Genomic DNA, 14,442 nt, shown 5'->3' with positions numbered 1-14,442 from the left:
TCCTAAGGATAGCGTAGCTAACATACCAGTACATACTGCTGTAATGCTATGCAGTTCCTAAGGATAACGTAGCTAACATACCAGTACATACTGCTGTAATGCGATGCAGTTCCTAAGGATAGCGTAGCTAACATACCAGTACATACTGCTGTAATGTTATGCAGTTCCTAGGGATAGCGTAGCTAACATACCAGTACATACTGCTGTAATGCGATGCAGTTCCTAAGGATAGCGTAGCTAACATACCAGTACATACTGCTGTAATGCGATGCAGTTCCTAAGGATAGCGTAGCTAACATACCAGTACATACTGCTGTAATGCGATGCAGTTCCTAAGGATAGCGTAGCTAACATACCAGTACATACTGCTGTAATGCGATGCAGTTCCTAAGGATAGCGTAGCTAACATACCAGTACATACTGCTGTAATGCGATGCAGTTCCTAAGGATAGCGTAGCTAACATACCAGTACATACTGCTGTAATGCGATGCAGTTCCTAAGGATAGCGTAGCTAACATACCAGTACATACTGCTGTAATGCGATGCAGTTCCTAAGGATAGCGTAGCTAACATACCAGTACATACTGCTGTAATGCGATGCAGTTCGTAAGAACAGCGTATAACAAATTGTCAGCCAACATAAAGTGTAACGTAACTTATTAGAAAAGTCATTACTTAATTACATTGCTCAACATTTGTCATAATTAGTTAAATAAATTATTTGTATTCACTCTCTTCGGACTTTGGCTGCATATTTTCCCCCTTTTTCTTCAAATTTGAACACGTGAAGCGACCCCCCCCCCCCTTTTTTTTGAAGAATTGCATTATGGGCCCTAAAAGTACAGAAAGTGTCCTTTGTGTGTATACTTCGTATTTTGGCGAATTGCATGCTAACTATATCCATACTATGACCAATAAGCATACTATATACTCCACGTCACAAATAGTGTGGTTAGTATGAGTATTCAAACACAGCCTGTGTTTGTTTTCAAAATGAGAAGCCTCACAGAGGGTATTAAACACTACAGGAAAATTCAAGGTCATCTCAATATGTTTACAGTAGAATCTAACAAAGCACACCAAAACTAAAGGAGCACACTAATCAGTAAAGTAAAGAGGCTAACATTCTAGAACTCTTCCTTTCCACTGGACAGTTCTCTCACAGTGAGAAACAATAAGATTACAATAGTGTTCTAAGCTTCATTCAACGTTACCACTTCCTTTATGAGATGAGAATGAAGTGATGGAGTGACTTTAATCATAGCTGGTCTGAGAGAACTGATGTGGTTTTTCTCCTTAATGTATACGTTGATGTGTTTTTAAGTTGCACTGGTGAGAAAAACTCTTTCCACAGTCAGAGCAGGAATAAGGCTTCTCTCCTGTGTGTGTTCTCTGATGAACTTTTAGATCAGTTGATGTTGTGAAGCATTTTCCACAGTCAGAGCAGACGTAAGGCTTCTCTCCTGTATGTGTTCTTTGATGAACTTTTAGCTCAGTTGATGTTTTAAAACGTTTTCCACAGTCAGGGCAGTAATAAGGCTTCTCCCCTGTATGTATACGTTCATGTGTTTTTAAGTGGGAAAGTTGAGAGAAACTAGTTCCACAGTCAGGGCAGAAGAAAGGCCTCTCTCCTGTGTGTGTTCTCTGATGAACTTTTAGCTGAGTTGATGTTTTAAAACTCTTTTCACAGTCAGAGCAGTAATAAGGCTTCTCTCCTGTGTGTGTTCTCTGATGAAGTTTTAGCACCGTTGATGTTTTGAAGCATTTTCCAGTCAGAGCAGGAGTAAGGCTTCTCTCCTGTGTGTATTTTTAGGTGTATTTTTAGCTTTGATAGAAATGGGAAAATCTCTTCACAATGTGGGCAGTGGTGAGACCTCGTAGACCTGTGATCTTCCTGCTGTTGCTCTCTGGATGTAGAGAATGTCTCAACATGGTCTCCTGTGTGAACATCAGAAGAACCAGTCAGTTGGTGTGATATACATGTCAAAAGTATTTTATTTAGCCCTTTTTACATCAGTAGTTTTCACAAAGTGATTAACAGAAACCCAGCCTAAAATCCCCAAAGAGCAAGCAATGCAGATGTAGAAGCACAGTGACCACAAAATAAATCCCTAGAAAGCAGGAACCTAGGAAGAAACCTAGTGAGGAACCAGGCTCAGAGTGGTGACCAGTCCTCTTCTGGCTATACCGAGTGACAGGTAGCCTTTTGGTTAGAGCAACCGAAAGGTTGCAAGATCGAATCCCCCAGCAGACAAGGTCAAAATCTGTCGTTCTGCCTCTGAACAAGGCAGTTAATGCTATTTCTGACTTTTGTGAGCCCTCTACTTGGCTGGAAAATGGCTGTATAGGTTTCTGTGGCTAGGTGCTGACCTAAAATAATCGCAAAATGTACATTTCTGTAATTTGATGTGGCTCTTTGCACTTTCACCGGATGTTTGTTTGAGACAATGCATTTCTGAACAAAACGCACCAATGTAAACTGAGATTTTGGATATAAATATGAACTTTATCAAACAAAACATACATGTATTGTGTAACACGAAGTCCTATGAGTGCCATCTGATGAAGATCATCAAAGGTTAGTGATTCATTTTAATGCCATTTCTGACTTTTGTGAGCTCTCTCCTTGGCTGGAAAATGGCTGTCTTGTTTTCTGTGACTCGGTGCTGACCGAAGATAATCATTTGGTGTGCTTCCGTAAAGCCTATTTGAAATCAGACACTGTGGCTGGATTTACAATAAGTTTATCTTTAAAATGGTGTATAATAGTTCTATGTTTGAGGAATTTTAATTATAGGATTTCTGTTTTGAATTTGGCGCCCTGCAATTTCACTGGCTGTTGTCGAGGTGGGACGCTACCGTCTCACTTGTACCAGAGAGGTTAAGTGACAACCAACTTTTGAATTGAGCTCAGGTGCATCCTGTTTCAATTGATCATCCTTGAGATGTTTCTACAACTAGATAAATATAAAAATAAATATATATGTATCCGATAGAAATCAGGATGTGGTAGTCTACTGGTTATGTTCAACACTTCTCCAATCGTTGTTGAGATCTGATATTCTGTGCAGCGCAAAACGAGACGTAGGCCTAGATGCTATTTCTCAAATCCTTTTCATGCTAAATTCCGCTGAACATGGAGAGGACAGTATTGTCTAACTACACTGAAAAATATATATAAATGCAACATGTAAAGGTGTTGGTCCTATGTTTCATGAGCTGAAATAAAAAAAAATTAAAAAAAATCCAATACAAGAAAAGCTTATTTCTCTCAAATTGTGCGCACAAATATGTTTATATCCCTGTTAGTGAGCATTTCCACTTTACCAAGATAAATCCATCGACCTGACAGGTGTGGCATATCAAGAAGCTGATTAAATGGCATCATTACACAGTTGCACCTTGTGCTGGGGACAATAAAAAGACACTTTAAAATGTACAGTTTTGTCACACACCATAGTTGTCTCAAGTTGAGGGAGTGTGCAATTGGCATGCTGACTGCAGGAATGTCCACCAGAGCGGTTGCCAAAGAATTGAATGTTCATTTCTCTACCATGTTTTGCTGCTTTTTGTTCTATGTTGCTCTGTCTGTATGCTATGTCTTGCTTGTCCTATGTTGCTATGTCTTGCTTGTTCTATGGTGCTATTGTCTATATTGTAATTGTTTTTAATAACCTGCCTGGGACTGCGGTTGAAAATTAGCCGGCTGGCTAAAACCGGCACTTTTACTGAAACGTTGATTAATGTGCACTGTCCCTGTAAAAATAAAATAAACTAAGCTGCCTCCAACGTCCTATTAGAGTAGTTGGCAGTATGTGCAACCGGCCTCACAATCCTAGGCCACGTGTAACAACTTCAGCCCAGGACCTGAGGTGGGTCTGGCTGCCAAGTGTGGCTATGCCTTCCAAGGCCCACCCATGGCTGCACCCCTGCACAGTCATGTGAAATCTACAGGTTAGGGCCTAATTCATTTAAATTGACTGATGTCCATATATATATGTAATAACATTAAAATTAAAGTAATATATTTAACCAGGCAAGTCCTTTAAGAACCAATTATTATTTACAATGACGGCCTACACCGGCCAAACCCGGACGACACTTGGCCAATTGTGCGCCGCCCTATGGGACTCCCAATTATGGCCAGTTGTGATATAGCCTGGAATCTAACCAGGGTATCTGTTGTGATGCCTCTAGCACTGAGATGCAGTGCCTGAGACCGCTGCACCACTCGGGAGCTCATAAGTTTGATGAAATTCCATCATCTTTCAGTCTAATAGGGATATTTACCTCATTTTGTCGCTCTTCTCCAGCTTCTTGTATGTTTATTGTACATAAATATAAGGCAACAATTTTTCTGAGTTACAGTTCATATAAGTGGCAGCAGGTAGCCTAGTGGTTAGAGCGTTGGGCCAGTAACCGAAAGGTAGCTGGATCGAGTCCCTGAGCTGACAAGGTAAAAATCTGTTGTTCTGCCCCTGAAAAAGGCAGTTAACCCACTGTTACCCGGAAGGCAGTCATTGTAAATAAGAATTGTTCTTAACTGACTTGCCAAGTTAATCATTAGGTGATCGTCCAAGACATTGATCTAACTTTACAAACACCATTGTGGCGGCTCTTTGCTCGAGGCACTACACCACTGCAATCTGCTGCACCAAACAAGTGATTGATGCTTTCCTAGTCTACTCTTTTGCCCTGCGCAACATTTGGTGACGCAGAAACGAGAGAACATGTTTGGCTGTTTTTATGAAAATCTGGGAATATTTGGCCAAGGAAACATTTCAGGTTGGTCTCAAGGAATGTCACACAGGGAGACTTTTTAAAAACAGGATTGAGTGAAGTAGCAGCTAATGCTCATGGAGAGCCTAACAATTATTATTATGAACCTTTATTTAATTAGTAGTCCACATAGCCAAATATTATAGCATAACATTATAGTTACAAAAACAACACCTAATTTCTTAGGAGATTTTACGATGGTTTGCTGAATCATCCCAAACTCAACAGCGCCATTAGGCAGAATGTGCTTTGATTAAAACAAAATACAGGAAGTCTATAGAATTTAACACCATCTGCTCTAATTTGCTCACCAAACAGTAATTCAAGAAGATTTAAATGCATATTTTCAGGAAATTGATTGAGATCAAACGATTGGCATGCAGACGCAGCTCGGTCATTTCACTGGTAAAACGTGAAGAATTATAATTCAATATTGACAGTGATGGTGCCATGGCCTATTTTGAAATTAGGCATATCTAACTTGATGATTGAGGGTATTAAAAATGTTCAACGTTCTTGAGACAATGTGTGGGCATCGGCAGGCATTACAAGTTTTTTTAAACGTTGCTTCGCTGTGAAGTCTTGAGTTATTCAGGGATGTGTGATGTCAGAATTACAGAATTCAACCTAGCAATAGACTGGGTCATAACTTATGGATAGAACCAGCTCTTACCATGACTAACAGTTGTCCTAAACTTCTCCTCCTCATCTTTAATGTTGACATTCAGCTCCAGTGTTTGACTGCAGTCTTCCATCTTCACTGATGCCATCTCTGGATCCTGCAGTGCAAACTGGGCTCCACTGTCACAATCAGGACCCAGTGACTGTAGGTTTTCACTCGGTGTGGACGGAGAGAGGCAGGCTGGGTCTGTCCTCACGGTTGATGTTAACGGCCTCAGACTTAATCTGAGTCGGTCTGTAGTAATAAGGAGAACCGGACATAAAAAAGTTAGTCTTGACATTTCCGGCACTTTCTTTATTCTCTAAAAATCTATAATATCAAAATGATCTAATTTCAATAGATCAGGTAGCTAAGCATTGACAAAACATTACATAATTTCACATTAGACAAATTGCACACTTTATATTACACAACGTTGGTGCACTTAACCTATAAATCTCCCTGATTAAAATAAATTACTCAAAAACCATTTAGTACAAGGTTGCGGCGTTTTAGGCAGCACTATGTACTATTTTCCTGAATAACTTTGTCTTCACTGTATAATTTTAAATCAGAAACCAATTGTATTTCCCGTTCACACGACAGCAACATTTATAGATAAAGATAGATACAACTGAATGTGTCTGAATATTAGTACACATGAAGACAACTGATACATTCAGCGCCAAGTCTGGGACCAAAAGGCTCCTGAACAGCGTAGCCTAGTGGTTAGAGCGTTGGACTAGTAACCGGAAGGTTGCAAGTTCAAACCCCCGAGCTGACAAGGTACAAATCTGTCGTTCTGCCTCTGAACAGTTAACCCACTGTTCCCAGGCTGTCATTGAAAATAAGAATATGTTCTTAACTGACTTGCCTGGTTAAATAAAGGTAAAATTAAATTAAAAACCCCCAAGACATCAGACTGCTGAAGAGTTAATCAAATGGCTACCCAGACAACTTGTATTGACCCGTTAATTACTTATATGGACACTCACATATTCTACACACACACACACACACACACACACACACACACACACACACACACACACACACACACAGTAGCGCAACAGTGAAATTGTCTCCTTCGCTCATGCACCCGCACTGCTTGCACTGAAGTCCGTTGACGCAATGACGTGTATACAAAACCAATAACACGTCAAACGACGTGATCTTGACGAGATCTCGTACATTCACTCAGACAACCCCAAAGTATCTAGCTAACTTATGTGACTTGTAAAATAGTTTTAGCACGTTCTTCACTCACTCGGTTTGACAGAAAAACAAGACATAAAGTCACAATTAAAACCTTTACCAAACGTGATGACACCGATTGGTTACCTGGTATGCTATGACAAATTCTTTCGAAAGTTTGAACACGCTATTACATACCTGTAGCCGTACACTTAAAACGGAGACAAAAGTTAGCATATTAACATTAGAGTTCTAGCGATTTCTTTATTCTTAAGAATGGCGTGCGCCTGCCCGGAAGTTCCTGTTTCGTCCACCCAAATTGAATGCAAACTTGGGAGTCACGCGATGATACGGTGTGTGGTCCTCCCACTACCGCTCAGAAAACCACGCAGTTTATTACAGATTAAATAACATGATTCACTTCACAGCTTGGTGAAAGTGCAAGGTTATCTTGATACTCCGGTCCAATAAATATCGAGGGTCTTAATCTGGTGACATGGTGATCGATGCTCGACTGCCGTTTGACAAATAAAAATGTTCTCTTGTCCATAATAAGCAAACAAAAACATCATTACTTTCACGAAACGTGTTTGTGCCGTCGTGTGCCTTAGTAGCGCAAGTCCCAACTTAAAGTGCATTCGGAAAGTATTCAGACCCCTTTACTTTTTCCACACGTTACAGCCTTAGTTTTTAAATAGATTAAATACAACAAAAAATACTCACACAGAATACCCCATAATGTCAAAGCGAAAACAGGTTTAGAAAATGTTTGCAAATGTATTAAATGTAAAAAAAAACAGAAATACCTTATTTATGTAAGCATTCAGACCCTTTGCTATGAGACTCAAAATTGGGCTCAGGTGCATTCTGTTTCCACTGATCATCCTTGAGCCGTTTCTACAACTTAATTGGAGTCCACTTATGGTAAATTAAATTGGTTGGACATGATTTGGAAAGGCTCACACCAGTCTATATAAAGGTGCATGTTAGAGCAAAAACCAAGCCATGAGGTTCAAGGAATGTTCCGTAGACAGGATTGTGTCAAGCCACAGATCAGGGGATGGGTACCAAAACATTTATGCAACATTGAAGGTCCCCAAGAACACAGTGGCTTCCATCACTCTTAAATATAATTAGTTTTGAAACACCAAGACTCTTCCTAGAGCTGGCCACCCAGCCAAACTGAGCAATTGGGAGAGAAGGGCCTTGGTCAGGGAGGTGACGAAGAAGCTAATGATCACTCTGACAGAGCTCCAGAGTTCCTCTGGTGAGGTGGAAGAACCTTCAAAAAGGACAACAATCTCTGCAGCACTCCATCAGTCAGGGCTTTATGGTAGAGTGGCCAGACTGAAGCCACTCCTCAGTAAAAGACACATGACAGCCCGCTTGAGGTTTGCCAAAAGGCACCTAAAAGATGAAGACCATGAGAAAGAAGATTCTCTGGTCTGATTAAACCAAGTTTAAACTCTTTGACCTGAATGCCAAGCATCACATCTGGAGGAAACAAGGCACCGCTCATCACCTGGACAATACCATCCCTACGGTAAAGCATGGTGGTGACAGGGACTGGGAGGCTAGTCAGGATTGAGGGCAAGATGATCGGAGAAAAGAACATTGAGATCCTTGATATAAAACCGGTTCCAGAGCACTCGGGACCTCAGACTTCCAACAGGACAACGACCCTAAGCACGCAGCCAAGACAATGCAGGAGTGGCTTCGGGACAAGTATCTGAATGTCCTTGAGTGGCCCAGCCAGAGGCCGGACTTGAACCCAATCGAACATCTCTGGAGAGACCTTAAAATAGCTGTGCAGTGACACTCCCCATCCAACCTGACAAAGAATGGGAGAAACTCCCCAAATACAGGTGTGCCAAGCTTGTAGCGTCATACCCAAGAAGAGGCTGTAATCTCTGCCAAAAGGGGTTCAACATTACATTTGCAAACATTTCTAAAAACCTGTTTTTGCTTTGGAATTATGGGGCATTGTGTAGATTGATGAAAACGACAATTTAATCCATTTCAGAATAAGACTAACATATCAAATTGTGGAAAGAGTCAAGGGGTCTGAATTTCTGAATGCAATGTAGATAGAGCTTTCTCTTACCATGACTAACAGATGTACCAATCTCCTCCTCCTCTTCTTCATCTTTAATGTTGACATTCAGCTCCAGTGTTTGACTGCAGTCTTCCAGCTTCACTGATGCCATCTCTGGATCCTGCAGTGCAAACTGGGGTCCACTGTCACAATCAGGACCCAGTGACTGTAGGTTTGGACTCAGTGTGGAAGGAGAGAAGCAGGCTGGGTTTGTCCTCACTGTTTGTTAACGGCCTCAGACTTAATCTGAGTCTGTCTGTAGTAATAAAGACGAACGGACACAAAAGTATTTTTCTTGACAGTTCTGGAACTTTATTCTGTAATAATATATTTTGTTTTTTCTCCCTCTTTTTTTCTTGTTCAATTATCTCATTTCAGTAGATCTGGTAGATAATCCTTGACAAAACATTCACATTAGACAAAGTACACATTTTAAATTGCACAACATAAATGCATAAATGACGCAAAAACCATTTTAGTACAAGATTGCAGTATGATTTAGGAGGTACTATGTACAATTTTTATGAATAACCCTGTCTTCCCTGTATTATTTCACTCACAAAAAAACAATGCTATTTCCTGTTGACACCATAGTAAGAATGATCAGTGTCTGACTATTAGTACACATGTAAAAAACTGATAATCATTACACTCGGCTTCAAAACTGTAGAGCAACTGAAATGTTCTCTCTCTGATGAGGCACTACCTGCACTGAAGTCCATTGATGCAGACCTCCTGTGGTATCATGGAGGTCCACAAACAAACCTTTAAGGTGCATGTCTGTCTAATTCAGTACTAAGAAAATAAACCAAGAAATCCCTATTAACTTCTACCACACCCCCCTTCCCCCAAAAACCCTCCCACACCTTCCAATAAACTATCAATATATCCCTTTCTATGTTAGCAAACATTGAGGTTTATATCATGTTGAGACAATCCACCCCCAAGTTATCCAGCTTATCAAAAACCATACCGACAGTAACATCTGTTACCCCCAACAACTCTGCTGCAGTTTACAAGATAACTTTAAACCTGGTATTTCTGCTTTACACAATCCAAGTTGTTGATAAGCTTACATATGAATGCTATGAAGTAAATTTGATTCACTATTAAAGTATCCTTTGTCACAGCACATTTATGGGCACAAGATTTCTGAACAGGCCTCAAACCATGTTAGGATTAGAGTTCTGACAGTAGGTCCTCTTACTACAGGACCAGCCATGGAAGCTCCATCAGTCTGACAGTAGGTCCTCTTACTACAGGACCAGCCATGGAAGCTCCATCAGTCTGACAGTAGGTCCTCTTACTATGGGACCAGCCATGGAAGCTCCATCAGTCTGCAGTGTAGTTCCACCAGTCTGTCTTACAGCCTCTGCATATGATACATCATGACGGATTCTATATATCTGAGCATCTCTCTGCACCTGGCATCCACCAAATGCTGCTCTGTCTGTCCTACGCACAATTGCAACACTTAACCATCACATTGCTCTAACATTCACTGTAATCATGTTCCCCACCACACTTGGCACATCTTTTCACTCAACAGCTACATGTCCCGTTCTCTGGCATTTAAAAACACTGATGATTCACGGTTGCTGCTCCAGTTTCAACTGTTCTGCTATGGAACCCTGACCTGTTCACCGGACGTGCTACCTGTCCCAGGCCTGCTGTTTTCAACTCTCTAGAGAAAGCAGGAGCAGTAGAGATACTCTCAATGATCGGCTATGAAAAGCCAACTGACATTAACTCCTGAGGTGCTGACCTGTTGCAACCTTATGGCCATGTTCTGTTATAATCTCCACCCAGCACAGCCAGAAGAAGACTGGCCACCCCTCATAGCCTGGTTCCTCAAGGTTTCTTCCTAGGTTCTGGCCTTTCTAGGGAGTTTTTCCTAGCCACTGTACTTCTACACCTGCATTGCTTGCTGTTTGGGGTTTTAGGCTGGGTTTCTGTACAGCACTTTGTGACATCAGCTGATGTAAGAAGGGCTTTATAAATACATTTGATTGGTTGATTGATCAGGCTGGGTCAAATTCTCTGACATTGAAGCTAAGGAATCCTATTATGTACTTTTCCAGACAAAACCTAACACCTCAACAGCACTGAAAAACGTTCCTTTCTTTAACCCTCTTTCCTACTGATCAACCTTTAGGCTTCAACCACTGTCTCCCTTCACACGTTCTTTAAAATATCATCCATGGACATAGATATTAGGACCTCAGAGATTACTCCCTTCAATTTAGCATCAGCCCCAGGGTCATGGCTTCTGAGCTTCGTCCCATTATCATTTTCCAAATGAAGAATCTTCACTTGCTGAAAATGACTAGCACAAGATACTAACAATCAACCATTTTCAATTTTTTTATTTCACCTTTATTTAACCAGGTAGGCTAGTTGAGAACACATTCTCATTTACATGGATGCGGCCCAGTTTAACTTCACCTCTCTTTTTATGGCCTTGGTTAATCAGATAGGGTGTAAATGAGGCCCTGTGGTCTCCTCAAACACTATCCCAACTTTCTACTGTGACACATTATTACTCTACCGTGGGCCTCTTTAGAGTTTCTATACTACATGCACCACTGCTTCCAGTATCATTATCTCTGTTCTTATGTCTTTGCACTACAGACCATTCCCATACTAGGCCCTCATCCTCCTGCTCCATATCATCAGAACTGTCCCCCACATTGATCGCATTCCAGCACAGCTGTTGCTTCTCAAACTCTCAATTTCCATTGTTTCAGGAGTGTCAAACTCATTCCATTGAGGGCCGAGTCTCAGCGGGTTTCATTTTACAATTTCAATGAAAACATAGACAATCAGATGAGGAGAGTTCCTCACTAATTATTGACCTTAATTCATTAATCAAGTACAAGGGTGGAGCGAAAACCCGCAGACACTTGGTCCTCCGTGGAATGGGTTTGATACGTGCTCCCATTCATCCGCATTAATCGACGCCATTCCACGCAGTTGGCCTCTCTCTCCAAATTGTGAAGGATGACTTCAGTTAGCTTCCCTCTATTTTGACACTCAATCACGTCGCCATTTCACCACGAACAAACTCCAAGAAAGATGACCGAAACCGTTGAAGCCGCCATTTGACTTGCCTCGTCTGAACCATCCTGATCTCGCGAGCTTACATTAACGAAACAGTGTTTGTAAACTCGCGAGAGGACGGTTCGGACGAGGCTATTTACCAGCTCATAAACAACATTTTACACAAAACCAAGAGCATGTAAAAACGAACTCAAATAAGTGGAATCTTTATGAAATTACTTTGACTAAATTATGCACATACACTCAGACAAACCCAAAGTCTAGCTATGTGACTTTTAAAATCGATTTTAATCACGTTCTTCACTCACTCGGTTTGACCCCAAAACAACACATACCATTAGAACCTTTACCAAACGTGATAGATACTACCTTGACTGATTTGTTACCTAGCATATGATATATTCCTTCGACATTAGAAAGTTTAAACGTGCTATTACTTACCTGCAACAATACATTTGAAACGGACACAACCCCTATCGCCATAACAGCACAGTTCGGTCGTTTTCTACCCGGAACTTCCTGTTCCCCACTACAACATGACAACAGCGTCATCTTCTTCTCTGATATACTGACATTTCCACAAATATAACGTGTCTGGTCGCCTGTACGGTTAGTAAACTGTAGAAAAAAATACATGTCCATTTCGGAAAGGGGGGGGGGGGCAACGACATCAGACAAAATACAAAAATAGATCAAAAACATCCAAATCCTTCAGGTCACAGTCCTATTCAAATCACATCCCTACATAGTCTTATGGGCCTCGTAGGGAGGAATATCTTCAGTCAAAGTCCTATTCAAATCACATCCCTACATAGTCTTATGGGCCTCGTAGGGAGGAATATCTTCAGTCAAAGTCCTATTCAAATCACATCCCTACATAGTCTCATGGGCCTCATAGGGAGGAACATCTTCAGTCAAAGTCCTATTCAAATCACATCCCTACATAGTCTCATGGGCCTCGTAGGGAGGAACACCTTCAGTCAAAGTCCTATTCAAATCACATCCCTACATAGTCTCATGGGCCTCGTAGGGAGGAACACCTTCAGTCAAAGTCCTATTCAAATCACATCCCTACATAGTCTCATGGGCCTCGTAGGGAGGAATATCTTCAGTCAAAGTCCTATTCAAATCACATCCCTACATAGTCTCATGGGCCTCGTAGGGAGGAATATCTTCAGTCAAAGTCCTATTCAAATCACATCCCTACACAGTCTCATGGGCCTCGTAGGGAGGAATATCTTCAGTCAAAGTTCTATTCAAATCACATCCCTACACAGTCTCATGGGCCTCGAAGGGAGGAATATCTTCAGTCAAAGTCCTATTCAAATCACATCCCTACACAGTCTCATGGGCCTCGTAGGGAGGAATATCTTCAGTCAAAGTCCTATTCAAATCACATCCCTACATAGTCTCATGGGCCTCGAAGGGAGGAATATCTTCAGTCAAAGTCCTATTCAAATCACATCCCTACACAGTCTCATGGGCCTCGAAGGGAAGAATATATTCGGTCACTATTCCCTGCAATCAGTGGTGTAAAGTACTCAAGTACAAGTCTTTTAAGTGCTACAATAGGAGTTTTTTGGGGGGTATCTGTACTTTACTTTTGACAACTTCTACTTTTACTCCACTACATTCCTAAAGAAAATAAATGTACTTTCAACTCCATACACGTTCCCTGACACCCAAAAGTACTTGTTACATTTTGAATGATTAGCAGGACAGGAAAATTGTTCAATTCACGCATCCCTACTGTATCTGATCTGGCGGACTCACTAAACACAAATGCTTTGTTTGTAAATTATGGATGTGATCTTAAATTGAATCTGGAGTGCCAGAGTGCGCTTGGTCGTTCGTAAATTCAGAGCGTTGTCAGACTGTCAGTTCGTATCGCTCTCGGAGCGTTCAGAGCCACACTGGACGCTCTGGCGGAGGAGGAGGGTTGATTCAAGCGTTCTGACCTCACAACGGCAGTCAAGCATCCAAGATAACTGGTTAACATTGGCTGGCTTGCTAGCTACTTTCAGTACAAATGAGAGAACTCTGACCATTTTACTCGCCTTAGCAGAGCTGGTTAGGCTGTGTTCATGTTATCCAGAACATTGGTGCCTTTAAATGTGCTACAGGCAACAATTTAATTCCGCTTTTTTTGCCGACGTTTACTGACTGTTTTAATAATGTGGGTAATACAGAGATAATACTAATACAGAGAGAACCACTGCTCTACCTCTGTGTTTTAATGTGGGTAATACAGAGATAATACTAATACCGAGATAACCACTGCTCTACCTAGGTGTTTTAATGTGGATAATACTAATACAGAGATAACCATTGGACATGCATTTCCATTATGACATTGTGTTTATCACTTCAGTTCCTTAAATGTGTAGTTTGAAGCATATACAGGGCATTATAAGTCACAGCCTTTTTCGAAAATTGATTAAATGCATTTTTTTACCCCAATAACCCATAATGACAAAGCACATTTTTAAGCAAATGTATTCAAATGAATACCTTATTTGCATAAGTATTCAGACCCTTTGCCCTGAGAAAATTTATGCCAAATCATCCTGTTTCCATTGATCATTCTTGATATGTTTCTACAACTTGACTGGATTTACCACCTGTGGTAAATTCAAATGATTGGACATGATT

General features: G+C 41.0%; 1 pseudogene; it reads right to left on the bottom strand.

Annotated features, from left to right (window-relative positions):
* Positions 1 to 1,255: 1,255 nt before the first annotated feature.
* On the bottom strand, positions 1,256 to 12,338 carry LOC124023125 (annotated as a pseudogene).
* Between the last annotated feature and the right edge of the window lie 2,104 nt (positions 12,339 to 14,442).

Source organism: Oncorhynchus gorbuscha, unplaced genomic scaffold (genome assembly GCF_021184085.1).
Source record: "Oncorhynchus gorbuscha isolate QuinsamMale2020 ecotype Even-year unplaced genomic scaffold, OgorEven_v1.0 Un_scaffold_1496, whole genome shotgun sequence".
In the NCBI taxonomy this organism is placed as follows: Eukaryota; Metazoa; Chordata; class Actinopteri; order Salmoniformes; family Salmonidae; genus Oncorhynchus; species Oncorhynchus gorbuscha.
This window is presented reverse-complemented; position numbering and strand designations above follow the sequence as displayed.